The sequence below is a fragment of the Panthera pardus genome, unplaced genomic scaffold (assembly GCF_024362965.1).
Source record: "Panthera pardus isolate Hobbes unplaced genomic scaffold, ASM2436296v1 HiC_scaffold_13, whole genome shotgun sequence".
Classification (NCBI taxonomy): Eukaryota; Metazoa; Chordata; class Mammalia; order Carnivora; family Felidae; genus Panthera; species Panthera pardus.
Genome location: NW_026526688.1, coordinates 174,018,653 through 174,044,802, shown reverse-complemented (window position 1 = coordinate 174,044,802; position 26,150 = coordinate 174,018,653). Strand labels below are relative to the sequence as shown.

Below are 26,150 nucleotides of genomic sequence, written 5' to 3'. Positions count from 1 at the left end.
TTTTAACCCTCTGGTTACTCCTCATTTGTTAGTATTGAGACTTGATAGTTTAGTTGAACATTTTTTTCCCTACTTTTCAGAGAGAAAATGGTAAAAGCTTCACTACAGACAACAGTAGGCATCCTGAGATCATTATCATGCATTGACTAGTCAGATGCTCATCACTACCTTTGGAATTTGCTTACCGTTCATTTTGGAAAGTCTCCGTCCTCCCCTCACATCATGCTTAGGTTCCTTAGTCGGTTTATACACTGTCACTACCTAATAATATACTGGGCGGTGTGTCCCAGTTCTATTTGCTTGCTCTGAATTCTGTTACAAAAATAGTCAAATTTTCAACTGATGCATCTGTGTTCCCATTTAACATGGCTGCTTGCTACAAACGTCAGGCTTCCAGAATGGTGTCTGATGAACTTACTGATCCTTGAGCTGAAGGAAGCATTGTAGGATTACTGGCTGCTTCTAATGAATGTGGCTGTCACCATCAACAGAACAATGAAATATTATAGCTATAGATTCACTACTTCACAGCAAATAACAAAATGGATTAACTCTTCAGAAGAAAATAACAGCCACAGCCTGATATTTCATCATTTTATCATGCCATCAATTGAAATGGAAAAGGATCTAAAACCAAATTTATCAGTAGCTTGGTAGAAGAGATTAGTATCCTAGACATTAGTAAATTAAAAATAAATTTGGCTATTTTAATGATCCATGGATAGAAACAAAAAAATTTCTAAATGAACCCAACACACAGAGATATTAACATTATTGATTTTTTTAAAACGTGTATGTGTTTTTCCACTTAGAGAAAAATCTGTATTTGGTTATCTTTTCTATAATTTCTTTTTTAATTCAGAAAACTCAGTCATGTGTATACAAAAGGGCTGCCATGGTTAAAATACCTTAGATTTTTATCAATAGCCTGGTTTCCCTGCCTCTGGTCTTCCTTTTCTCCAAACTGTTCTCCATCCTGCCACCAGACAGCTTCCCCCCACCCCGCTCCCAATCCAGCTTTATTGAGATATACTTGAAAAATAAAAATTGCCTATTTTTAAGGCATACAATTTGCTATTTTGATCTTCATACACATTGTGAAGTAATTACCACAGTCAAGCCAATGAACATATCCGTCTCCCCTGATAACTGTTTGATGGGCCATCAGCTGGTGAGGACCCCCAACCAACGCAGCTCTAGGACTCATACACCCTCCCTTCTTTAGGCGCTTCTGCCCAGCACTTCCCAGACAACAGCCTCACTCTCTGTCCACACTTGGAGCTTTGAGTCCTCTTGTGTTCCTGTTCCCCTTCCTCCTTATCTTGTTCTTTCTCACATCCCTCTATGGTCCTGTTTCACCAGCCACAAAACAAACAAAACAAAACAAAACAAAACAAAACATCAACAACAAAACAAATCATCAGAATCAGAGGGATGAGACCTGGGTGGGGAGCTTTTCTAGAAAATAAATAGATAAGTACAATAATAACACACACATACAGACACAGTTCTTCAATCTCCACGCCCTCGAGGGTAAGGATGGGGAGATAGGCAATACCTGCCTTGTAAATCAGCAAAGATTGAAATACGCATAGACAAATATGTGTGTATATGCATATGTGTGCATAAGTCCATTAAATATTTATATCTTGTTACAGAGGTAAAAATTGTGATACAATGGGAAATTTTACTTTGGTTCTTAAATAAAAAGACAAGAATGAATTAATGGCAACATACAACTTTTTTTCTGTCTCTGTTTCTGTCTCTCTCTGTCTCCCTCTGTATATGTCTCTCTCCCTCCCATTCACATATTTGCAAAACATTTAGCAGTAAGCAGAAGACAGGCAAAATTCTTGCTGAATTTATGAACATAGAATTTATGTTTCAGAGGAAGACAGACAATACACAAAAATAAATGTAAAAAGTTGGTGACAAATTCCAAGCCATTAAATAAAGCAGGATAAAATGAGAGAGGATGACCATAGTAGGGGGGAGTAGGGAAGGACACAGCTATTTGAGGTATATCCCTCAGAAACCTCCCCAGATTTCAGCATTTGAGTCAAATCTGAAAGTTGCCTTTAACCTCCAGAGGACAGGCCTAATTAGTGCTTTTTTTTTTTTTTTTTTAATTTCAGCATAGTGTTTCCATTTGTATATTTATAATGTGGTTATTTCAACATTTTGATGCAGTTTATCATATAACTGCCAAAATGTCACTCAAAAAGTTGAATCCCAGGGGCGTCTGGGTGGCTCAGTCAATTGAGCATCTAATTCTTGATTTCAGCTCAGGTCATGATCCTAGGGTCATAGGATTGAGCCCTGCATCAGGCTCTGCACTGGGCAGGGAGCTTGCTTGAGATTCATTCTCTCTCTCTTTCTCTCTCTCTCTCTGCCCCTCTTCCTACTCCTGCTCTCTGTCTCTCTAAAAAAAAAAAAAATTTTTTTTAAAGTTGAAGCCCATTAGTATAAACCCTAACATAAAAAAAACATAAGAGGGCCGCCTGGGTGGCAGTCGGTTAAGCGTCCGACTTCGGCTCAGGTCATGATCTCGCGGTCAGTGAGTTCGAGCTCCGCGTCGGGCTCTGTGCTGACAGCTCAGAGCCTGGAACCTGTTTCAGATTCTGTGTCTCCTCTCTCTGACCCTCCCCCGTTCATGCTCTGTCTCTGTCTCAAAAATAAATAAACGTTAAAAAAAAAAAAATTTTTTTTAAAAAACAAAAAAAACATAAGAAGAAAGGAGGTGGGGCTTTGAAAAAAGGTACTACCTCTTCTACCAGCCAAGCTGGGCTGAAGGGAAGTTTTGCAGTCTAACAAAGCTGACTCTAAATTGTCAAGGCAAAGAATACCAAAGGGCCACGGGGCTCTTCATGATGAAGTAAAGGAAGTCTAACAAATTTATTAGGTTTTTCGTTAGTAAAGCTAACCAAGCTCTTCCCTTGTTCTACAGTCTTAGGGAAATGCGTACATTTTTTAAATTAAACAGAATAAATGATATTCAGAAATCATCTCCTTAATCCATCCTCTGTTAGGGCTAAGAGTATAATATTTAGTTGCAGCCAGGTAAAGATCCTGTGATAACTTGCTTTATGGAATTATTGGTTTTCTCGTTACATAAACATGCATTTAATAAAAAAATGACATATTTTAAACTTTTCATTTGAAAATAATTGTGAATGTGCAGAAAAGTTACAAGAATAGTATAAAGAACACTTGTTCTATTTTACACAGCTTCATCCATTGTTAGTATTTTACCCCATTTGCTTTACCTTTATTATTTGCTGTCTACATTTTTTGAGAACCACTTGAGTATAAGTTACATACAATATGACCATTTACCCCTCAATGTTCAATGTGTATTTTCTAAATATTAGAACATTCTCTGACATAATCATTATATAGTTTTTAACTTTTAGTGGTCTACCAACTATATTGCAACTTTACCAATAAATAGAACAAAGGCCTACGTAGCTTTTTTTTTTTTTTTTTCTTCAGTATAAGATCTAGTCTGGGATCACATAGTGAGTTTAATTCTCACGCTTTGTGAGCCTCCTTTAATCTGAAATAGATTCTTGGCCTTTCTTTATCTTTTATGACATTGACATCTTTGGACAATACATCCTTTCCCTGCCCTTTCTTAATAGATTATCATTTGGGGTTTATCTAATGGTGCTCTGTGATTAGGTTAACATTCTTAGTATAAAGATTATGCAAGTAATTTTCTGTCTTTCTCAGGGTGTTACATGTAAAGGCACATTATGTCCATCTGTCCTTCATTCCTGGTGTTAACTTCGATCACCTGGCAAAGATATGGTCCAGTTTCTCTATTGTGTACTTTTTTTTCCTCCTGTAATTAACAAGCAATCTATAAGGAGACACTTTAAGACTATGCATATATCCTGCTCTGCATCAAAATTTCCCCCTTGATTTATCATTCATTGATGACTCTTCTAATTTTTACTGTGATGGTTGCAAAATGATGATTTTTAAATTCCACAATTCTTTGCACAGTGGCCAATCATCACTCAGCCTTCTTCAGCAATCAAGAGCCTTCCTCCTCCTCCCTAATTATTTACTCACTTATTTACAATCAGTGTGTACTCATAGATTTCCATTTTGTTCAGTATTTCTGAACTTATTATTCTACTTAGTTATTTTGTGGTCAAATGTCTAAGATTTGGCCTTTGCCAATGCTTGAAGCTGGCATCTGGCTCCCGAGATGGTACATTCCTTAATGTTTTGTATGGTAGGACTATGGGCACAATGTTTTTCAGTATCTGGTCTCTCTATATCCTGCTCATATCATCTAGGTGCTTACAATTACAAATTCTTTGTTCAGTAAACCTACTAGATTAGCAAAGGTAGATGATTCTTATGAACAATAAAGATAGAAATCAGTGACATAGATAATGTAAAAGAAGAAAACAGGCAAGGAAGACTTTATTCAAGACTATTGTAGTAGGGGTCAGGAGTAATATTTTAGGGGGTAGAAATGGAAGTCAGCTCCACTGAAGCAAAAGGCAGGGGTGAGCTCATGAAAAAGTACTATGGAAGATTAAGAAGGAGATTGGTTAATGTGATCAAGGCATCTGTGTTTGCTAATTGGCATTTATCCAAGTTAGGCGCTACCCTCCCACAGAAACTGGGAGAGAGAATTCTTTCTTGATGATTACGTTTCAAAGGGATGACCCCCAGCAACTTGAGAAAGATATTTCATGACTAGGTTTCATCTCAAAGGGGCAGAAAAAAATTTACTACTGCAAATTTTCTGAAATAAATGCTCTAATAAGGAAGGTCAGGAGCTTGTAGTTACAAAGAAATGTATCTAAAGTTTAGTCAGGCTGAGGACATGTTGGGGCCACCTTGGTAGATAATAATCTCCATGAAGGCAGGGACCAGACCTATTTTGTTCATGTCTGAATTGCCTCTGGCTAGCTCAGTTTTTGCCCTGCGGTAGGCTTTCGATAAATATATGTAAAATGTGTGAATAAATTAATCACTCACTTGATGACCAGAGTCATCAGAAAATTTTATTTTATTTATAGAAATTAGTTTGAGTTCTACAGGCATTCCTCTGTTTCTTTAGGCAGTGTCTTCTGAATCTGTTTGAAAAAATCTGACAATCACCTAGAGAGCTTCATAAAAATCTAATTCCAGAGCTGTACCTTAGATATTACTGAATCAAATGTCAGAGAGTGGAGGCTAAGTATCTATATTTCAATGCAATTTATAATGTGATCAAAGGAGATGATTTAAGTATCTGTGTCCTTAACATAGGATCCTACTTTTTTTTTTTTAGTCCCAACCCGTGTTTATCTTCATAAGATATCGGGTGACTCTTCTGAGCTCCAATTTAAAGAAAGGGTTCAGTTGCCATGGTCCGCAGTGTTATTGAGCACTGATCTTAATCATACCTTCTTCTATTATAGCCTTCAGGTTTTATGGGAAGCCTGAAAGCAGGCCCTGCTGAGATTTTAAATGCAGCCTCATCTACTGCTGTGTTTTGAAATCTAGAGGGGTTGAGCTATTAGCATTTGTATCAATTACTGTTAAAGTAAAAGTTTGGCCCACAAGACCTTCTTGAGGATGCCTGTGATTAAAAAGAAAAAATTAAATGCTTCCCTGTAATGCAATCTGTATACTATCCTCAGGGTGGCGGGCAATATATCATCCTAGGGAGGCTTATGGCACGTGTCCCTTTCTGAAAATTAGTTAGAGAAAGTAATTGTCTATGTAATTATTTTAACTGGGATTAAAAAGAAAAAATATCCACTAATTAGTACCAATTATGTAACTTTCAGAGTTGGTGAGAAAACCTTTGCATCTTGTATTACTGTAAAAATTAAAGTTTTATTCAAAGGCTCTAGGGATTGGAATAAAAATAATCTCCAATGCTGGTTAAGGGCTTGCTATGTTCCAGGCCCTCTTCTAAGTGGTTCTTGTGCATCATTTCATTTAATCCTGATAATGGTCTCATGAGGTAGGTCATTATTATCCTTATTTTCAGATGAAGACAGCGAGGCTCAGAGAAGTCAATTAACCTGGTCGGTAAGTGTAGGAGCAGGGTTTCAAATTTGGGAAGGGGGAGGTGTAGATTCACAGCCCTCTCTGGAACTTTCCTGTTGTAATCTGAAACCGCCCTCCCTCCCCAGCCCACCCTTACTTAGAGGGTAGGAAGGGAATAAAAGAGGCCACTCCAGGTTGTTTAAGTGGCAGTTCTAATAATAGAAAAGGGAATTTACGTTTGAGGCACGTCTTGGGCAGCAGCAAAACAAATGGACCCCCACAGCAGCTCTCCAAATCTTAAAAGCTTGTAGAAGCCCTAACTGTGCCCAGTCACATATATATACCATGCAGATGTTTTTAAGATCACATCACTATTTCAAGGTTATGTCCTTGGAGCAGACTCTGAGTGTGGGAAAGGCAAGTGGAACCCACATTCCAAGGATGGGGAAGGGACAAGGAGCCAACAAGTGCCTGGGTCCAGGTCACTGGTCAGTCGGTGGTCACATCATTTTTATCACACTTCCCAACAGAGGAGACTTCAAATTCGTATGTGTGCGAATACTCTGTCTTCAGAATTAGCACTACTGTAAATACTTTAAAAATGGTAGTTCTCAACGAGGGATAATTTTGCCTCCACCCTTCAGGGGACATTAACAATGTCTGGAGACATTTTCGTTTGTCACAGTGAGGGGCAAAGGGATGTGTGCTATTGGCCTCTCGAGGGCAGAGAGCCAGGGATGCTGCTAAATATTTACAAAGATATAGAGAATAGACCCTATAGCAAAGAGATATCAAATATATATATATATATATATAATCTCAGTGGTATCAAGGTTGAGAGAACCTTTAACATAAACCTGAAATTCATTCAATAGCAAATCGGAGTGGAATGTTTGACATTACCAAGAATCCCTCAGGCCAGATGAGAGAAGATTTCTTCCCTGCAAGCTAAAATATAGAGAGCTGTAGAATCTTTTGGAAGACTAGTGGCAGGGTGGGCAGGGAACTGAGCAGGAGCAACCATTCTCTTTGAGAAGGACTTTTTCATGTAAGCTAAAGAAACAAACTTAGCTCATTAGAAAACAAAACCTTGCAAGGCTGGTATTTTATGGGAAAAATATAGATATAGATATAGATATAGATATAGATATAGATATAGATATAGATAGATGCCTTAAGTCATTAAAGAGGAAAATTCATAGTTTCAATTTCTTGTAATTCACTTTGCAGTAATAGTAGCTTGGAGAGAACACTGAAAAAAAAGAAGAAAAAAAAAAAACCTCTATGGCCTATTGAAAATCTTTATTTTAGTCAGTGTTTCATCAAAACTGCTTGCCAGAACTGTTGATTATAAAGGTGTCTGTTTCCACAGAGAATCTCTGAGTCAGCTCCACCAGATGTTTTATTTCATCAATAATTGTTTTCTCCAAAGATATTTTCATTTCAGAGCACGACACATTGAAATGTTAATTTCCGTGAAAATGAAGTAATTTAGGTAACATATCTTCAATGTTATATTCATTAAGAGCTAAGATTCTATTTAATTGCAATTAAAGTTACTTCTCTGATTTAGAATTAAATTTGTATAAAAGTAAGCAATTCAAATATGGCGAAGTCTTAAAATGTTATTAAAAATCAACATAATTTTACATTTCCTCACTTGATTTTTTGAACACATGAACTAAAATATATTCCAATTGGAAAAGATTAAAAAAAAGTTAGTGAGAGTCTACCAGAAATTAAATTTAATCCTTCTTTTTAAGGACACAGCTGACAAACCTTGGGAAAATATCAAAGGAATATTTTATACTTCTTTAAGTTAATGGGCTAGATGAGTACTTCTTTCTTCAGTCATATTTCAAAGTCACTAAACCTAAGCAATAGGCATTGAATATAGATTTTAAGTGTTTGGATGATTCTTTTCTAAACCAGCATCTTTGAGGTCTTTGGAACAGATGACAATAAAATGAAATTTTCCTGATACTTCTGATAATTCAATCATTTTATAAGATATCCAAATATTTTTAATTTTTTAATGTTTATTATATTTTTATTTTTGAGAGAGAGAGAGAGAAAGAGAGAGTACTAGGGAGAGGCAGAGAGAGAGGGAGACAGAGAATCAAAGCAGGCTCCAGGCTCCAAGCTGTCAGCACAGCCCAATGCGGGGCTCGAACCCATGAATCATGAGATCATAACCTGAGCTGAAGTCACGATGCTTAACCAACTGAGTCACCCAGGTGCCCCAGGAATCCAAATATTTTTAAATATATCTTCCTAGTATAGTTGTTTTCAGTTGCTAACAATAATTTCTTGTCAAATGAAAAATGATACATGCAAAATATTTTTCAAACTTAAAACTGTTATGGATGAACAATCAAAGTGCATTTTCATTTGTAAAGAGTAACCGGAAGTTATTACCAAGCAAAGCAATTTTAGAGGAAGAAGAGTCTTGAGAGTTTACCAAGTACATTCCATTCCTTTCACAGCTGAGAACAGGGACATCAGAGAAGGTGACGTTTCCAAAGAGTAGAGCCAGAACTGGAAGTGGACCCTCGATTCCATGCAACCTCTTTCACTGCTTATGTCTCTATTCTTAGGAAATAAAATCTAGGTTTATTCCCATTCAACACCTAGAAGGCCATGCCTGGTGTAAAATACCCAACTAGCTTTTGTTGCCCACAGATGCAAAACAGTTAAATATCTAATTAGAGGGGAGCCTAGTTGGCTCAGTCGGTTAAGCCTCCAACTTCGGCTCAGGTCATGATCTCACAGCTCGTGAGTTCGAGCCCCCCATTGAGCTCTGTGCTGACAACTCAGAGCCTGGAGCCTGCTTTGGATTCTTCCTCCCTCTCTCTCTGCCCCTCCCCCACTCACATGGGGGCAATCGCTCTCTCAAAAATAAATAAACGTTAAAAAATAATAAAATCTAATTGGAAAGGGAACAAATGGAATAGACAGTGAATGGTAAGTAATGCATAGCACATATAATAATAGAGGAGGATCATTTCCAGTTGGGAAGAACAGGGACATCTTTAAGGAAAATGGTTATTTTCAGCTCTTCAAGTGGGCATAGACTTCAGGAGAGGCCATCTGGCTGAAAGACCTATGTGAACAAACACAGAGGTAGGAAATCACAGGCATCGTTGGGAAAAAATGAAAAGACTAGTTTTGTCAGGGCATATGATTTGCATAGAAGATGCGGTGATGAAAGTTAAGAAAGATGCTGGAACCAAATGGATGTTGTTCATCACAAGTTCTTAAAGGTAGTAGAAAGATTGTATAGCACCAACTAGAAGCAAATGATGAACCGAATTCACAAGAATGGCTCTTTAAGTGACCCTGTCTAAGGCTGCTTTGTCACTAGAACACAAGCAAATAACAATATGAAGGAAATTTTTATAATATAAAGGAAATTTTAGTTTTTTCTATATCTAGGATTTTCAAAATTTTTTAATGTTTGTTTATTTAGAGAGAGAGAGAGTGCACACAAGCCGGGAAGGGGCAGACAGGAGGAGAGACAGAATCCCAAGCAGGTTCCACACCATTAGTGCAGAGCCCAACGCAGTGCTCAAATAATCTAATCTAAGCCAAGATCAAGAGTCAGACGCTTAACCGCCTAAGCCACCCAGATGCCCCTAGGATTTTTTTTTTTTTTCGGTCAGATATTGTGGCTCCTAGGTGTGGCTCCAAGATGTAACTTTATGAACCTACTAAAATGGGTCCCCATAAACGTTTGAAGTCGAAATTTTAAAAATTTCCAGTGATTTTCTATATTAATTTTGCTGTAGCAGTATTTTGATACTTGTCAATAACGTTTGGAAAACTATAGAATTAATGAATTATGGTTATAGTTCCGCTGAAAGTTAAGTATTTTGCATTTAACAGTGAAGCTTTTTGTGGTAAAAGAAAATTGATAATTAAATGGCCAAGAAAATAAGTCATTAAAATAGAATTTTAATAAAGACCTGAGAGAGTATATTTGTTATTGCTATTTTTTATTAACATTTTTGTAAGAATCCAGGGGTACTGTTACTGTGCAGCTTGGATGCCCTCTTATAAAAAGTTTAGGATTCTTTTCTCTTGTTAGACAACTATTCTTTGAATGTGATGCTGACAAAGGAAATCATCTAGGTCAGTACATTTTTTTAGTCGATTTCAGGATGCCAAGGGTATGAGAATAAAAAATGAAATGAATATTTTCAAGTTTGGAGGCAATATTTCAGTTTGAAGCCATGATTTCCTATCATAATGTAAAACATGTAGTTCCAAAATTAATGATAACTACTGTTTATTTAGCACTTAGAACTAAATATGACTCTGAGAGGTTTACATGCACTAAGCAACAATCCTATGAGGTACTTAATAGAGAGGGAAATGAAGCACAGATTGATAACTTGCCCAACAACGAAGCTGAAAAACAAATAGAGGGAGTTTGACTCCAGAGAACAGTTATAAACTACTGTCCCATGTTGTTTTGTGGGGGGTGTGAGGAGTGTGAAGGAAATTCTGGATCAAAGAGAAAAATGGGAAGAGAGCAGGAAGGACTATTAGATTAATAAAGCCTCATATTAAAGCAAGACCAAAAGAAATTAAACCTAGTAAAGATAGGAGTAGATTAGAAATCATTATATGAATGTACATTTTTATCATTCCCCCCCTAAGAGGAATCAGGACTCCTTGCAGAATAGCTGACTCAATCAGGGCACAAAATCTTGAGGTTAGTCTATCACATTTTGTTACTGCAAAGAAACATGGATTCTTCCACAGCTTTCTATGGCTAAACTAAGAATCTAGATCCAACGGGCTTCCATTGCTATACTATCACAACTAGAACACAGGGCGGTACCATGAGAAAACCTAACAAAGAGTTCAATTATTGGAACCAACTGACGTGGAGAACAACTATAAATTCATGATGAAGCTCAAAATGAATAAACAGTATAAACTCTGCCAGAAAGTATGGGTTATTTTATGTTAAAAATTTTCAACAACATAAATATATGACCAGTGATGGCTGCAGAGGTGACCACATGACCTCTCCGTCCAAGTTTGAGTGTGATCTACAGTGAAATGGCTTGATGAGTGGGGTCCCAGGATTCAGTATCAGAAACCTCCCTAATAAAAGGGCATTAAATCAGAGGGAGGTGATTTGCGACAGAGAAATAGGTTTTCTGCAAGGACACAACCTTGTTGATCTGTATAGAAAGCAAGGACCAAAAAGTTCTTGGATGATATGTGTAAATATAGATGGTCAGAGGTATAGATTGTTCTAAGTTCTCTCTGAATGGTAATGTATGTCCTGATGATACAAGGTCTGGGCACAGCAAGAAAAAGATTTCTCATATCCCAATGTCTCCCTCCTTACTCATATAGTATTCACAGATACTGTGTACCCAGTAGAGATTTTGCCAGCCAAAAAAGGCTTTGCTGTGACACAGTGTATCACTTCCTTCTCTGAGTGGTCAACCCATTTCCAGTACTTTTTTTTTTTTTTTTTTTTTTTTTTTTGCATCTCTGGCTAATCAAATAGTAAATGTGATCAAATACTACAATGAGTGTGTTTATGGTAACTTCTCTCCAACTTGCATGGTTATCTAAAATAATATGATATTTAATACACCTTAGTTCCTTAAGACCTGGTAGTTTTTTACATTGGTCATGTTACTTAACCTTCTGTATCTCCATTTCTTCATTTGGTAGATAGATACTTACATTCTGATTATATGTTTATAATAATACCAAATTCATAGGATTGTTGGAGACAATGCCTGGCACATGGTAAGTTCTCAAACAAACGTTATGTATTACTACTACTACCATTGTCGTTATTGGTTGTATCCTAAATAAGTGTTATATCAGATTTCACATGCCTGAAATGATAGTGTTTTCTTCTATGGTTATTCCTAGCCTTTCAGTACTTCTTTACTACCTAAGATTAGCTTATGTGACACAAAGCTGTCTTCTAGCTAACAATTAAGGTTTTTAGGTATTTTTTGGCCATAGATGTGGCTAAATTTGAATAATATGAAGGCATGTTTAGGGAGTAACATTTTTCTATTAGCTTCCATTACTTCTGAAATGTAGGCAGTTTTTAGCATGTATGCTATCTGTGTTTTCTGAAACTAGTAGAGTTAGTTGGTTTTTTTTTTTTTTTTTAACATTTATTTATCCTTGAGACAGAGAGAGACAGAGCATGAACAGGGGAGGGGCAGAGAGAGAGGGAGACACAGAATCTGAAACAGGCTCCAGGCTCTGAGCTGTCAGCACAGAGCCCGACGCGGGGCTCGAACTCACGGACCGCGAGATCATGACCTAAGCCGAAGTCGGACGCTTAACCGACCGAGCCACCCAGGCGCCCCGAGTTAGTTGTTTTGAATTTATAATACATCTTCCTCTAGCATTGAGGCAATAAATGAGAGATTCTCACCTTAGTATATTAGGGGGACAACAAAGAGGGTCAACTGCATACTTCTCCAGCCCCTTAAGAATGTAATTGATGTGAGTGTTGTAGGAAGAGTATCCCTAGCCCATGGTACTAGAAAATCCTTGTGCCCTAAGGTGCTGGAGTTTCTCCCAGCCTTAAAAAGCTGTTGCCCCCATTCAATCTCTCTCAGCAATTTCAAAGCTCATGAAGGAAAAGTCAAATGGCAGGAGAGAAGGAATAAATAAAAAAGAGAGGACATTTGAGCAGAGACTATAGGCAAGATGTAACCACTGAAAGATGGCCAAAGAAAATAAATTTAATTATTTGGAAATCATATTTAAATAATTGCAATGACCCAGAACTTTTCCTTCGGGTTTGAGACCTGGAAAAGGAAGGATAATATATTCTGCATTTTCATATGTCACTCCCCTTGATGTTCATTTGTACTACCTGTCATTCAAGAGAGTCCCCCCCTGGTATCCAGGCCAGCCTGATTAAGTGTAATTTACTTAATTCATAACATATATATACTAAAAGTCCTGAGCTGCTCTGAAGACTGAACTCTCTTTCTCTCTCCAAGTTCTGAGAGGACAATGAGTAAAGAAGAACCACTTTGCAAGTTACCATCACCTAACACGTTGAGGTAAGAGAGAGGAGACAAAAAGCAGAAGCTCTCTGTATACCCATGGTGAAGGAAATCAGGGAGAGCAGATGGCAGCTGTTATTCATATTTGCAGGGTGTTTGGAAATCAAGAAATAGCACAGTTAGCTACACTAATAAACTCCAAAATTTACAGTGATTCAATAGGATAAAAGTTTATTCTTACACATTAAAATTTTAAATGGATATTATCTCTAATCAGTGAGTCAGGAATTTGGGCTCTTTACGTCATGTATCTCTATTGTCTTTAAGTTCTAATTTCTAAGGGCACTGTGCTGTCTGCCTCAATCCTAAAAGAGAAAGAAATCCTAAAAGATCAATCACCCATATAGGTTTTCGATATTCAGCACTGAATGTGGAGAATTAGGTCACATGACCACACCGAACTGCAAAGGAAACTGGGAAATGTAGTCTTGCTGTGTGCCTAGGAAGAAGGGAATGTACACTTGGTCAACTGTGAGCCACATACCTCTTAAGAAAATCATACTTTAAAATTCTAACTGTATCTTTGAGAAGCATTCTGCTTTTTTTTTAATTATATAAAGCATAAATGTATTTTTTATATCTATATATACATATACATGCATATTTATGCATTTTTAACTTTCATAAATCGGGTTTTCTGCTGTCAGCATAAAAGCAGCTTCGAATCCTCTGTCGCCCTCTCTCTGCCCCTCCCCTGCTCATGCTCTCAGTTTCTCTCTCAGAAATAAAGAAAACATTAAAAAATAAGAACAGACATCAGCAGGGCCCCCATTAGAGACTGTTTTCATATGTATTTATATTGACCCTAAAGCTATAGGAGTGGCTAACTTGGGCAGAATTCTAGGTGTTCAGAAATGTAAAGTGAATTGCTACTTCAATTAATGCTTAAGAATAAATTGCCTTAAGAGAATATACAAGACAAGATCATCTGTCATAATAAAAAAAGGTTTCCCATATTTGCACAGTATGTGCAATCTAAACAAGTTCCTTCAGCAGATTTTAATTTTGTATTCATTTGTACCACTCAATAAACTTTCATGTGGGTGTTACGAGACCACGTATGCATGTACTACTTACTGGAAAAATGTGAATGATTTGTTGATCCGCTGTTATTACAACCTGCCTCATGAAGTGACTTTGGAAATACTATGTCATCCTGCCATCCCCGATTTTATAGCCCTGGTGTCCTTCCTTAATAAATTTATGGCTGAAGGGGACTGCAGAATAGGGAAACTACCTCAGAGTCTGGCTTTGGTGAAAAGCTAAGTAGAGGAGGGAAGCTATTACCGAAAGTGGCCCCTTGCCAGCTGGGAAACATTTCAAATTTAAAGATAAAAGGCAGTCTCAACAACCCAAATCACATATCAGATGAGTGTGTTAAGGACCTGTCAACAATTACTCTAAAATTCCACTTCATCTGTTCTACAGGGAAAGAAATAAGTTGGGACACTGTTTCTTAATCGGCACGTTCATTAGGTATCTCTTCATGAAAGACATTCAAATGGCTTCTGTGAAGCAAAGATCAGTAAGAGCTGGCCCCTCCCTTAACAAACCAACCACCTGTTGAGAGCCACAGGAAAGCAGCATCAGGGAGAAAGACAACATCTCAAGTGCGAACGCCAGGAGAGATGGGCTGACTTGTTGTTTTCTTATGTCGTAGAATAAGATGGGCAAGAGTGTGGACACATAGTAAGTAGAGATGTATTTGCATATACTGTGCTGGAAATTAGCTTCACTGATACGTGCTTTTATAAAAGCAGGAGGGCAGGGGCGTCTGGGTGGCTCAGTCAGTTAAGCCTCTGACTCTTGATTTCAGCTCAGGCCATGATCTCAACAGTTCATGGAACCATGGAACCAGCCTGCTTGGGATTCTCTCTTTCTCTCTCTCTCTGCTCCTCCCCTGCTCATGCACTCTCTCTCTCTCTCTCTCTCAAAAATAAATAAGCTTTGGGGCACTTGGGTGGCTCAGTCGGTTAAGCGTCCAACTTCAGCTCAGGACACGATCTTGCGGTCCGTGAGTTCGAGCCCCGCGTCGGGCTCTGGGCTGACGGCTCAGAGCCTGGAGCCTGCTTCCGATTCTGTGTCTCCCTCTCTCTCTGCCCCTCCCCCGTTCATGCTCTGTCTCTCTCTGTCTCAAAAATAATAAAATAAACATTTAAAAAAAATTAAAAAAAAAAAAGCTTTAACACAAAAAAGCAGGAGTGCAATTCAAAATATTTACCAACTAGTGCATTTTGGGTACAAACTCAGTAAGTTCTGAGTCTAAGCAACTGATCTGGCTTTAACAACGAGAGCCAGCAGCAGGCACCCTGCTCTCTTGTTAACACTGTGTAGCAAGAGAAAGTTGTGCTGGAACAGAAGCTACTGGAGGCTACCCAGGCCGACTGTTAGGGGAGAAATCGCCAAACCCTTGAAGACAATTTTTTTTTTAATTTTTTTAACGTTTATTCATTTTTGAGATAGAGAGAGAGACAGAGCATGAATGGGGTAGGAGCAGAGAGAGAGGGAGACACAGAATCGGAAGCAGGCTCCAGGCTCTGAGCCATCAGCCCAGAGCCTGACGCGGGGCTCGAACTCACCGACCGTGAGATCGCGAGATCGTGACCTGAGCTGAAGTCGGACGCTCAACCGACTGAGCCACCCAGGCGCCCCAAGACAATTTGTGTCTTTGCTGTGCAAGACCACCCCTGTTGTTACATCAGAAGATGGGGGGCGGATAAAATAAAACCACTCACAGCAGTGGAGACTGTCACACTGCGATTTCTCCAGGCCCATCCAGAGGCTCCGTGTCATCTCCTGGTGGTTGATAGGTTTCTAAGACACTGGTGCTGGAATTGTAACCAAACTATTGCACGTATCCAAGATGGTTGTAATGGCTTCTTTGAAAAGAAAATGAAACTGGGGCAATGAGAAAAATGCTGGGTTATACCTGTTGAAATGTGTGCACGTGGAACATGAGGTGTCCTTTAGCACTGTCATCACCCAGTTCTGTTCAAGTCAAACAGCATGACTGGGGACCCCCCCACACTCCCACACACACCCCCTTCTGCTTCACGCACACATGAAAACTTGCCTCAAATAAATAACGCCCTAACCTCTCCGATCTGTCTCTTTTTTTTTTCCTACAGTGTGAATCATTATCTGAAATCACATTATTTTTCTCCTCCCCCACTAGATTATCAGCTTCATGAGATCAGGGTTTTATCAATATTGTTGTTCATCACTGTACCCTCCATGCCTAGAACAGTGTTTGGCACCTAATAGACTCTCAAAAAATACTATGGTATTTGTGAATGATTAATAACCATAACGATCATCCAGGAAGCAGTGAATCTGTTTCAGCAGCAGGCACTTTATACACATTATCTCATTTAATTTTTTGCAGCCTGAAATGTCCTTACGAGGTTTTGGACAGAAATGGGGTGAGGTCAGCAATAGCAACTTAAATCCCAACACTCCTCCACCCCCAAAAGTATTTTTCACAAGGTGCCTCCCATTTGCTCACAAACTGGTCCTAATCTCAAACCATCTTCCAGCAAGCTTGTCTGGCATTTTTGTTCCTCATGCCCCATCTCCATCTGATGGCCATCCACTGAGCCATGGGACAGTGCCTCCGACAACCACAGCAGCCGTTCACCATGAAAACACTCACCGTTGCTTCTCTCAGAGCCGACAGTCCTCAAGGGGTGATAGTAGTTCTGTGGTCCATGCAGGAGGAGGAGAACGCCCTTTCTCTCTAATGGTGTCTCGCTGTAACCAGCACTCCGAGTGCGAATTTTTGTAGATGTCTAGCTCCCATCTCTGTCCACTGTGACCAAGATCAAACCAAGGGACTGAGAGGGTGACAAATGGCCTGACTCCCTCTCCATCTGCCTCCTCCAACTCATCTTCCTCTGCTTATGAAGCACCCCTGAAAATTTCTTTTTTCTGCTTTAAAAGAAAATCAAGCCCCGTGTGCATGAGTCACTAATTTACCAGCTCCGCAATCAACAATATTCTGGATCCCACTTGGAGTTCTATTCAGATATTTTAATACCCTACAATAACACTGTCACGTAGGCATTATTCTCATTTTACAGATGAAGAAATTGGCGTTTGTCCAGTTACAGTAACTTGCTTAGAAATCACAAAACTAGGGGGCACCTGGGTGGCTCAGTCAGTTAAGTGTCCGACTTTGGCTCAGGTCATGACCTCATGGTTTGTGAGTTTGAGCCCTGTGTGAGGCTCGTTGCTGTCAGTGGGGAGCCCACTTCAGATCCTCTGTCCCCCACTTTCTCCCTGCCCTTCCCCCATGCTCTCTCTCTCTCTCTCTAAAATAAAAAAAAAAATTACATAAAAAAATCACAAAACTAGGCAGTGATAAAAGATAAAAATGGAAATCCATCTCAGAATTTTTCTTTATTCTCAGGTCTACGCTCTGAAGGACTAAACCATGTTTGGTTAAAATAAACATTCTGAGAAACTTAACAGAAGACCATGGGGGCAGGGAAGGGGAAAAAATAGTTTTAAACAGAAAGGGAGGCAAACCCATAAGAGACTCTTGAATACAGAGAACAAACCAAGGGTTGATGGGCAGGGGAGCAGGGGAGGGGGGAAATGAGTGATGAGTGTTGAGGAGGGCACTTGGGATGAGCACTGGGTGTTGTCCATAAGCGATGAATCACCGGGATCTTCCCCCAAAACCAAGAGCACACTGTATACACTGTATGTTAGCTAACTTGACAATGAATTATATTTAAAAAATAAGCAAATAAACATTCTGAGCAGCATCACTGTTTTCATGAAACATACCAATAGGGAAAGAAGGAAGCAAACTTACTGGCTGCCAGAGTGAGGGGCTAAGGAAGCAGGAGATGGAGGCTCATAATGACTATGGGCGGAGCTGTAATCATCTCAATTGGGAGGAGGTAGATTCTGATTTCAGCTTCCACTCCACCCCTTCCTCAGTCTGCGGGGCAGTTAGCAAGGCCAGGGAACAGACAAGGCAGTGGTTCAGAAGGGGCCCACCAACTGGACCCTCCTCCTCCAACCCCCTCCCTAGTTAAAACATTTGGTCTCATTGCCAAACCAACTAAAAGCGATTTCGCCTCATTATGTTGAGGATCTGAGAATAAAGCCTGAATGATTTCCTAAATTGTTGTTAACTCAATTCTATAAATTGTGTGATGGCTCCTCTGAAAGTGTAAAACTGATTAGTAATTAGGGAATGCAAGGGGCTAACATAAAATTTGTGAAGCTATTAACCTAATCAGGATAAACAGTTAGACTTCACATCCCAGAGAGCCAATTCCTCTCCATCCCTATGAAGTGGAGAGGACTTCGAGGTGTTACATCTATTTACACAATGGACATCTTTACTTTGGAGTCTGAGCACAGTACTTTCAGCAGTTACAAATGTTTTTAATTAATTTCAAAGCAAACTTTAATCATCTCCTCCATCTTTCGGCCAGTAAAAGGTGGTCTCTGGGGTTATAATTCTTTTTGTCTTATAACTTTAAATTTCTCAAATTATGGGTAGCTTCACAATTTCCTTAGAAATTAAATTAGATGAAGGGAAAAAAAAGAGAAAGTCTATAAAATAATAATGAAGCTTAACTCCAGCCCAGTTCTTCATAAGTCTCCCAAAATACCTTGCAAATGCTATATTTCAGGCAAATTTAGAAAGCTACTTGTACCAGTGTCAAGGGAAAATGCAAATTTGCATGCCTGAGGCAGAGACTGTGCCAGAATGCACGGGGGCTACGGAGAGATGTTAAGCGTTAACAGATGCTAGATTGAGCACATTAGCATAGAGATTCTTCCCCCTGCGTGGAGAGGAGAGGGAGGAATGGGGCCTGGGAGTTTTCCTAGTTACCATTCAGTGAGTACATCTTCCTCTGCCATCCTCTTCCCCTGGCAACCCCTTCTCTGCCCTCTGACTCACCTCCATTCACTTCTCTCCCTCCCGTGGCTGGCTGCTTGCCTCTCTCAATCCACAAAGTATTACAAGGGCAGCAAGCAGGGGGAGATGGTAAAGGTCTTCAAGTGCCCTGCCTCAAACACCTGAGCAGGGCTCAGGACAGCCGACCCAGGTCAGGTAAGGCTGAGCCTTAAAACTGGAAGATGTAGATGGAAATACGAATCACTATCTGGGCAGTATTTATGTGATTTGTTCTTCTAAATTTGTTTTAGCCCTCTCGTTTAAGGTATAGCCTTTCATTTTTGTTTCCAAAGATGGTCAATATGAAGTCAGTCTCAGGCTTTCTGATTCGCTTACAATGACGTTCTTTAAAAAATTGAACATTTTTGGAGACAGGATCTGTGATGAAATATAAGTGTCATGTCAAATGTTGTTGCTCAAAGTTTAGGATTATCAAAGAAGATCCATGTCTCCATTAGCAACCCATCAATAGGCTCAAAACGTGGCACTGAGAACAACGAGAGGGCCAGGCACTGGGTGTTGTTTATGTTATCTTATTTAGTCCGTACCGCAAAGATAGCCTCTTTTATTGGGGCAGAAGTTGGAGCCTAAAAGAGACTAAGCAATTTGCTTAAGCCAGATAATCAGGTCCAGGACTAAACTCATTACAGCTAAGCCATATTATCAACAATCATCTGAAATTTCCTCTTCCCAACATCTTCAAATGGTTTTCCTATTATCTTGTATACGTCTAACACCCCAGAGTGACCAGGCACTCGATTCCGCGTGGACCTCTCTCTCCTTTCTCCTCTTTTATCTAAGGTTGCTATTGTCTAGTCCGTTTAGATGACCTGCTGTGAGAGAGACAGAGGTAGCCATCAAGCACCCTGCCCCAGACAAGTGCCTCATGAGACTAATCTCTAAGGTAGAGATCCAGAGCAGGATCCAGGGTTCCAACTGGAAGGCAAGTCCTTTATTGCTTTATTGTAAACCAATCGCCAAGCAAAAAAAAAACAAACAAAAAACATTGTAACTAGATTAACCACATGTAATCAAGTGACCAGTGGGAAGAATGATCAGCCAAACAGTTGGAGACATATCTTGATTAGTCCAATGGCCATTCAACAGGAACAAGAAATAGATGAGCTATGAGACTAGAGGACAAAATAACATTTGACTAATGACCTCTGCACCAGAGGCATGGAACTGACTTCGAGGAATTACAGTGGTGAAGGTAGATGACCCCGGCTTCATGTGCACAAGGAACCCTGGACCAGCTTCCTATGTAGGAGCAACTGTAGAGGATGCTGTAGCCCCAATTTACAGAGATCCCATTGTATTTATACCCACTCCACCAGGTGTAAACAAGGAAAACAGGGGTCATGCATGCTATGGACTGAATGTGTGTGTCCCCCTCAAATTCATAGATTGAAGCCCTACGCCCCAATGGGGTGGTATTTGGATGTAGGGCCTTTGGAGGGCAATTAAGTTTAGATGAGGTCATGGGGCTGGATCCCCCACAATGGGATTAGTATTCTCATGAGAAAAGGAAGAGACCAGTACTCCACCATGTGAGAACACAGCAAAATGCTATCTCCAAACCAGTAAGAGAGCTCTCACCAGACACCGAATCTACCAGCAGCTTGATCTTGGATTTCCCAGCCTCAAGAACTAGGAGAAAGAAATTTCTGTTGTTTAAGCCACCAAGTCTGAGGTATTTTGTTATAGCAGCTGAGTGGCCTGAGACAATGCCTGAAGTCTTTGGTAAAGACCAGCTCCAAGCACTGAACATTGTGGATATTTACAGACCTACTGACCCAGAAATCCTGGTATGATAGGATTATCAACATGATAGGTTATGATAGGTTAACATCAACAAACGCCTTAAGCATAGGGAAGAAGATGAACAGAGTTGGAGGGAGGCCCGTTTGGGAGAAACTCTGAGAGAATTTCGTTCCTGGTATCCCTGGATGGTAATAAGACAAATTAATTCTAATACCGGAGGAACAGAAATTCTCGCAACTGATAACGCTTCCTAGCCTGGTGTCCTTGGCCCCCAGCAGACAGGGTGGCACCAGACTGCAGGGTCACCAATGAGTCTGCAAACACAACAGCGGACAGACTCTCCAGTGTTGTTTCTCCCTGATGATAGGAACCAAAAATGGCACCTTAGATTGAGAATCCCTAAGGTTCACGGAGTTACCAAAGGAGCAAAGACTTCGCTGAGGGAAGGAAAACTATTTTTGCAATTGCCTTTTGCAACTGGGGAGACAGCATCGTTTAAATTGGCTATGAATAATGATTCGTGTTGTGCTCCAGACTATAGAAGCTCACACACACCTACCCAAGACTATCTTAGAGTTTTCAGGCTAGCATTCTAGGGTCCCATCTGCAAATTTATCTTCATTTATGGCAGACAAAACATTACAGAGACAGCAGGGTGCAATTCAGAGGTGCCTTGCTGGTAAGTGTACTCTATTTCTTTTCCTCCAACTTCTAACAAGGCATTCACAGGCAGAAAGTCTGTCCTTTACTGACCATGATGTCAATTTTTTTTTTAATTTTTTTTTTTACCTTCCTGGAAGTCAGGAGATTGAGCCAGTCCTTTTCCCACTGGATGAATTCCCTGAGACCCTCAACTGGGCTTTCCCAAACCCCCCGTTGCCCCCAAGGCACTTACAACAGAAGGGCAACCTTGGAGCTGACAATGCCCCCCGCATCTGGGGGTGCTCTAGTTGGCCACACTGTATACACAGAATGTCACACAAAATATAAGGTTGAACAAGTGCCATATTTACATACTTTATTTAAACCCCCTCAAGATAAAGCATTTTTACACTGGTTAATAGTAAGTCACTTGATTTGTTAGCTTAGACCTTGTAGAATGAAAGGTCTGAAGTACCAAGAGAGCCCTGGGAACACAGGCCTCTTTCCTGGAAATGGTCAAGGCCCACTTTTCAGATGAAGCTCTGTAACTTAATCACTGCATTTCTTTGAGCAAGTTACCTCACTGCCCTCTTCTGTAAAAATGGGAATAATAAGCTAAATAGTTTAAAAGCTAATCGTTTTTTAGGATTGTTCTGAAGAGCGTATGAAAGGCTACTCCTGGCCACGGTGTCCAGCACATGGTGGAAATTCCACCAAAGCCATTGAGGAAGACAGGGGAGGGGCCGCCCAAGATCCCATGACAATTACCCAGGTGGACAAAGAGAGGAGGCCCCCCCGGGAGCAAGATGTCTAGCCTCCCGGTGAGACGCAGGCCTTCGGTGATGCTGGGTCACGGGTGGGGAGGGTGCAAATAAATGAGGATAAGGAGGCGGAGCCAGATCAAAGAAACCCAGCCCTTGGATGTCTCCTCTTCTCCCTCCCCTGAGAAGAAGAAGGATGGCCCCTGAAACTACTGCCAGTGACACAGGCAGCGGTCTCTTTCTTTAAAAGTTAACAAAAGGGGAAAGATCCCTTTCTGCATTTTGCTTATTAGCCAAAATAAAAATAACCCAACTATGCCACAGCTAAATTTGGATTTCGTTCTCTATCCTGCCTCTCTCTCTTGTTTACCCAGTCCCCATCCATCCTTCAGCTCCACCTTCAAAACTCCATGAGTAATTAACTGAACTTTGCCATTGCTTGGAAGGACAAAAAGAGCCTGTTCGAGCCCCTGCAGACACAGAAGGGCAGGACGACCCTGGATGGAGACAGAGCTGCGCAGGGCTCTGGGACCAGCTCTGACTTGGTACTTCTTGGCCAGGCCACTGGCATGCTGCCTTATTTGAGTTCCTTCACTTAGGATTCTTTTCTTCTTTTTTAATTTTTTTTAACGTTTATTTATTTTTGAGAGACAGAGAGCACGAGCAGGGGAGGGGCAGAGAGAGAGAGACACACAGAACCCGAAGCAGGCTCCAGGCTGTCAGCACAGAGCCCGACACGCCTGGAGATCACTAACCGTGAGATCATGACCTGAGCTGAAGTCAGGAGGACACTTGACCAACTGGGCCACCCAGGCGCCCCTCTTGGGATTCTTTATTTGTGATCCTTCTATTATCGCTCATAGTGCGCAGATTACCGCATGCATACGTAACAGGCAGGCAGGAGGAGGAGCACCTACCACTGATAAGGTGCTTTTGTGCAAATCCCGGGAAAGCACTCACGGAGGCTGATGCAGCCCCACACCAGGGCCCATGGATTAGTTTGCAGAGCGAAAGTTGGAGTTTCAGCTCCCACCTGCTCTCGCCGTCCCAGGCACCTTTGTGCAAACCAAAAAGTGCATCACCCTACCTGTCAGTCCTCCTGTTCAGTAAATATTTCTTGATGCGATGTGCCTCCTCGCTGATGTCTTTTAACTGTTTATGTGACAAGTAGGCTATGACTTATAGTAAGCATTTCAATGACCTCAAGAGTGGGGGTAACAACTTTATAATTACATTTCTAAGCTCAGGAAGGTCCAGTGGCAATAGAGTGCAGAAAACATAACGGTAACAGTTAATTTTTCCCGAAGATTTACTCATGCCGGTTAAAAGCTTTCTGTTTGCTATCACGCGAATATTCACCATTCAAATGAGGTACATTTCAGTTTACAAGTGAAAAAACTTTAATAGAAAAAGTTTATTAACTTGAGACTGTCGGAGCAAGGACATGAACTCATGTTGATTTATTTCCCAAATTTGTAGGCCAGAAGAATATGACGTATTTCAGGTTTTACTCGCTCACAGTTACGGCATTAAACATCACGGAATCGTCTGGTGAGATCAGCATTCTCTTTCAACCTTCTCTCGATCCTTGCGATTGTGCCTCATTCTAGTGCTGGCATGCCTTTAACACACACCCTTGCTGTCTTCCTCTTCCAACCAATAGAAAATAGGTCTCAGGCTCAGAGCCTTCCACACACAATAGTATCCAAAAGAACAGTATACAGTTTTAATTATATTATCTTATGTCTATGGCAAGGGTTATGTGTTCTCCGTTTCCCAGCTATCGTACAAAATTTCCGTTCTAAATAAAATCAAGAACGTTGTAAAAGCAAAATCCTAAGCAAGTAACAATGTGGTATATTCACCATGAGAAAAATCATTACAGGGGTAGTTATAGGTGTGCAAATATAGCAAAACTCAGGGAGGCGTTGAACCAACAGCTAAGGATTCAGAAATGTGCTGATATATAACCTCCATATACAACTGGAGGGAGAATGCCAGGTAATTAAATATATCACTCTAGCCCTGAGGGTAGTGAATTAGACTAATAAGCATTTCATTCCACTATTTCTTCTTTGTCTGCCTAACCTTCTTAAGGGCTTCATTTTCTTTTTAATAATCTGGTCTCTGTTTTTAAGTCCCATGAGTGTACTTTGTTAAAATTCAGAAATTGGGGGTGCCTGGGTGGCTCAGTCAGTTAAGTGTCTGACTCTTGATTTCATCCCAAGGTTATGAGATGGGGCCCTGCATTGGTCTCTGCACTGAGCACGGAGCCTGCTTGGGATTCTCTCTCTTCCTCTCCCTTTGCCTCTCTCCAACTTGCATGTGCTCTCCTTCTCAAAAATAAAAATTCAAATTAAAAAAAATTTTTTTTAAAGAATTCAGGTATTGTTTTGGAATTTTTACTTAATTCACATTGGACTAGAATATTGTCAAGTACCCTGGTGCTTATGATGCATTTGGTTTTTTGTTCGTTTGTTTGTTATGGGTTTTTTTCCTAGTATACCCTTTGCAGTACAACTTAATAGTAAGTCCATTAGGAAAAAAAAAATTATTTGCAGATAACATTTTAGCAATTCCTTATGTGAAACTATCAGGGCTTTTTATTTGTTTCTGCTTCCATTGTTAGTAAAATGAGTTGGAGATAACTTTCTAGGCAAAATGTTTGTCCATGACTAATCATGAAATTATTTTACAAATAGAATGAATGTCATTAATGATACTAATGAGGGAGAGCATCTACATGAATTGATTGAAATGTTAAAGTGTTATCAAAATATTATGATCATAGCTATTCGTACTTAGCGCGTGAGTTACCTAGAAGAGTAAGGAAGGTTAGACAAAATTGATCCCAATTATCACTAACCTATCCACATGAACTGATCACATTATTCTACTGCTGGATTATAACAGTGAGTGAAACACTATTGAGCAAGATCACTGGTTAGCCTCTCTGGCTGATTGGATCCTCCAGCTGTACCCCACAGTTGTATGGGGCTAGAGACTATGTTCTGAGTTGGGGTGGGATGGTCACTGTCTGGGATACCAGGTCTGATAGGGCTTCAAGCTATAGTCTGTGACTGGGCTTAATCATTGACTCAGCTCCCTGCCTGGGCATATCTACAGTCTCTGTTCACCAACTGGGCATGACTACATGCTGGGCTCTGCTGGTGGGTAGGGTAGTTGACTGGTCTCTGAGACTGCTCAGGGTCACTGGTCAACATCCTGGTTATCTGGGGCCAGAAGCTATGCTGAACAGTTGGGTGGGACTGTTGACTTGGCTCTCTTCCCAGGTGGGACATAGGATATGATCCTCAGCTGCTGGGCATCTGTGGCCATGCCTTCCAGTGGGGCAGAACTAAAGGCCATGCTGAACAGTTGTGTTGGACTATAAGTTTGCTTCCCTACTTGGGTAGGCCATAGGATGTGCTCCCCAGCCAGCAGGGCTCATTGGGTGGGGATCCAAATCAGGCAGAACTACTGAGACCCTGGCCAGACAAGACCACCAGCTCAGCTCTGTAGAATGGCTGCTGTCTGAGATCTCTGCTTGGGCACTGCTATAAATAGGAACATAGTCCACCAAGATCTCAGCACTGGTTCCTCTAAGCCCTGCTCCCCTTCTCCATCTCTATCTGGTCTGCAACATTGGAGCTCTGAAGTTTCCCCCAGTGATCCCATAAAGTGAGAGCTTAATAAGCTTAATAAGCCTCCCAGGAAGCATCACCCAGCGCTGGGGATGCTGGATGACCACCCTGGGTTCTCTTTTACCAACTGGAGAAACTGTGGGCCCATGAAGGGCATCTTACTTTGGCTTCTTACTGCTCTGTGGCAAGGGTAATGCAGTCAAAGTGGTTGTTACCCTTCTAATACAGTCCTTTTTAGTCTCTGTGGTCCAGGGGATGCCTCAGTTCCACTCTCACATTCTGGGATTAACACAATAGTGTCTTGGCTCTGGATCATTGCTAGTTGATCTTCTTGTGATGGGGACTG

At 40.5% G+C, this 26,150-nt stretch overlaps 1 long non-coding RNA gene across 1 annotated transcript in view; it reads right to left on the bottom strand.

The window, feature by feature from the left end:
• Positions 1 to 16,734: 16,734 nt before the first annotated feature.
• LOC109246495 (uncharacterized) overlaps positions 16,735 to 26,150 on the bottom strand; it is a 55,233-nt gene continuing 45,817 nt past the window's right edge. Inside the window, exon 5 of the long non-coding RNA XR_002071368.2 lies at positions 16,735 to 16,881. This is a non-coding gene — a long non-coding RNA (uncharacterized LOC109246495). The remainder of the gene's footprint in view (positions 16,882 to 26,150) is intronic.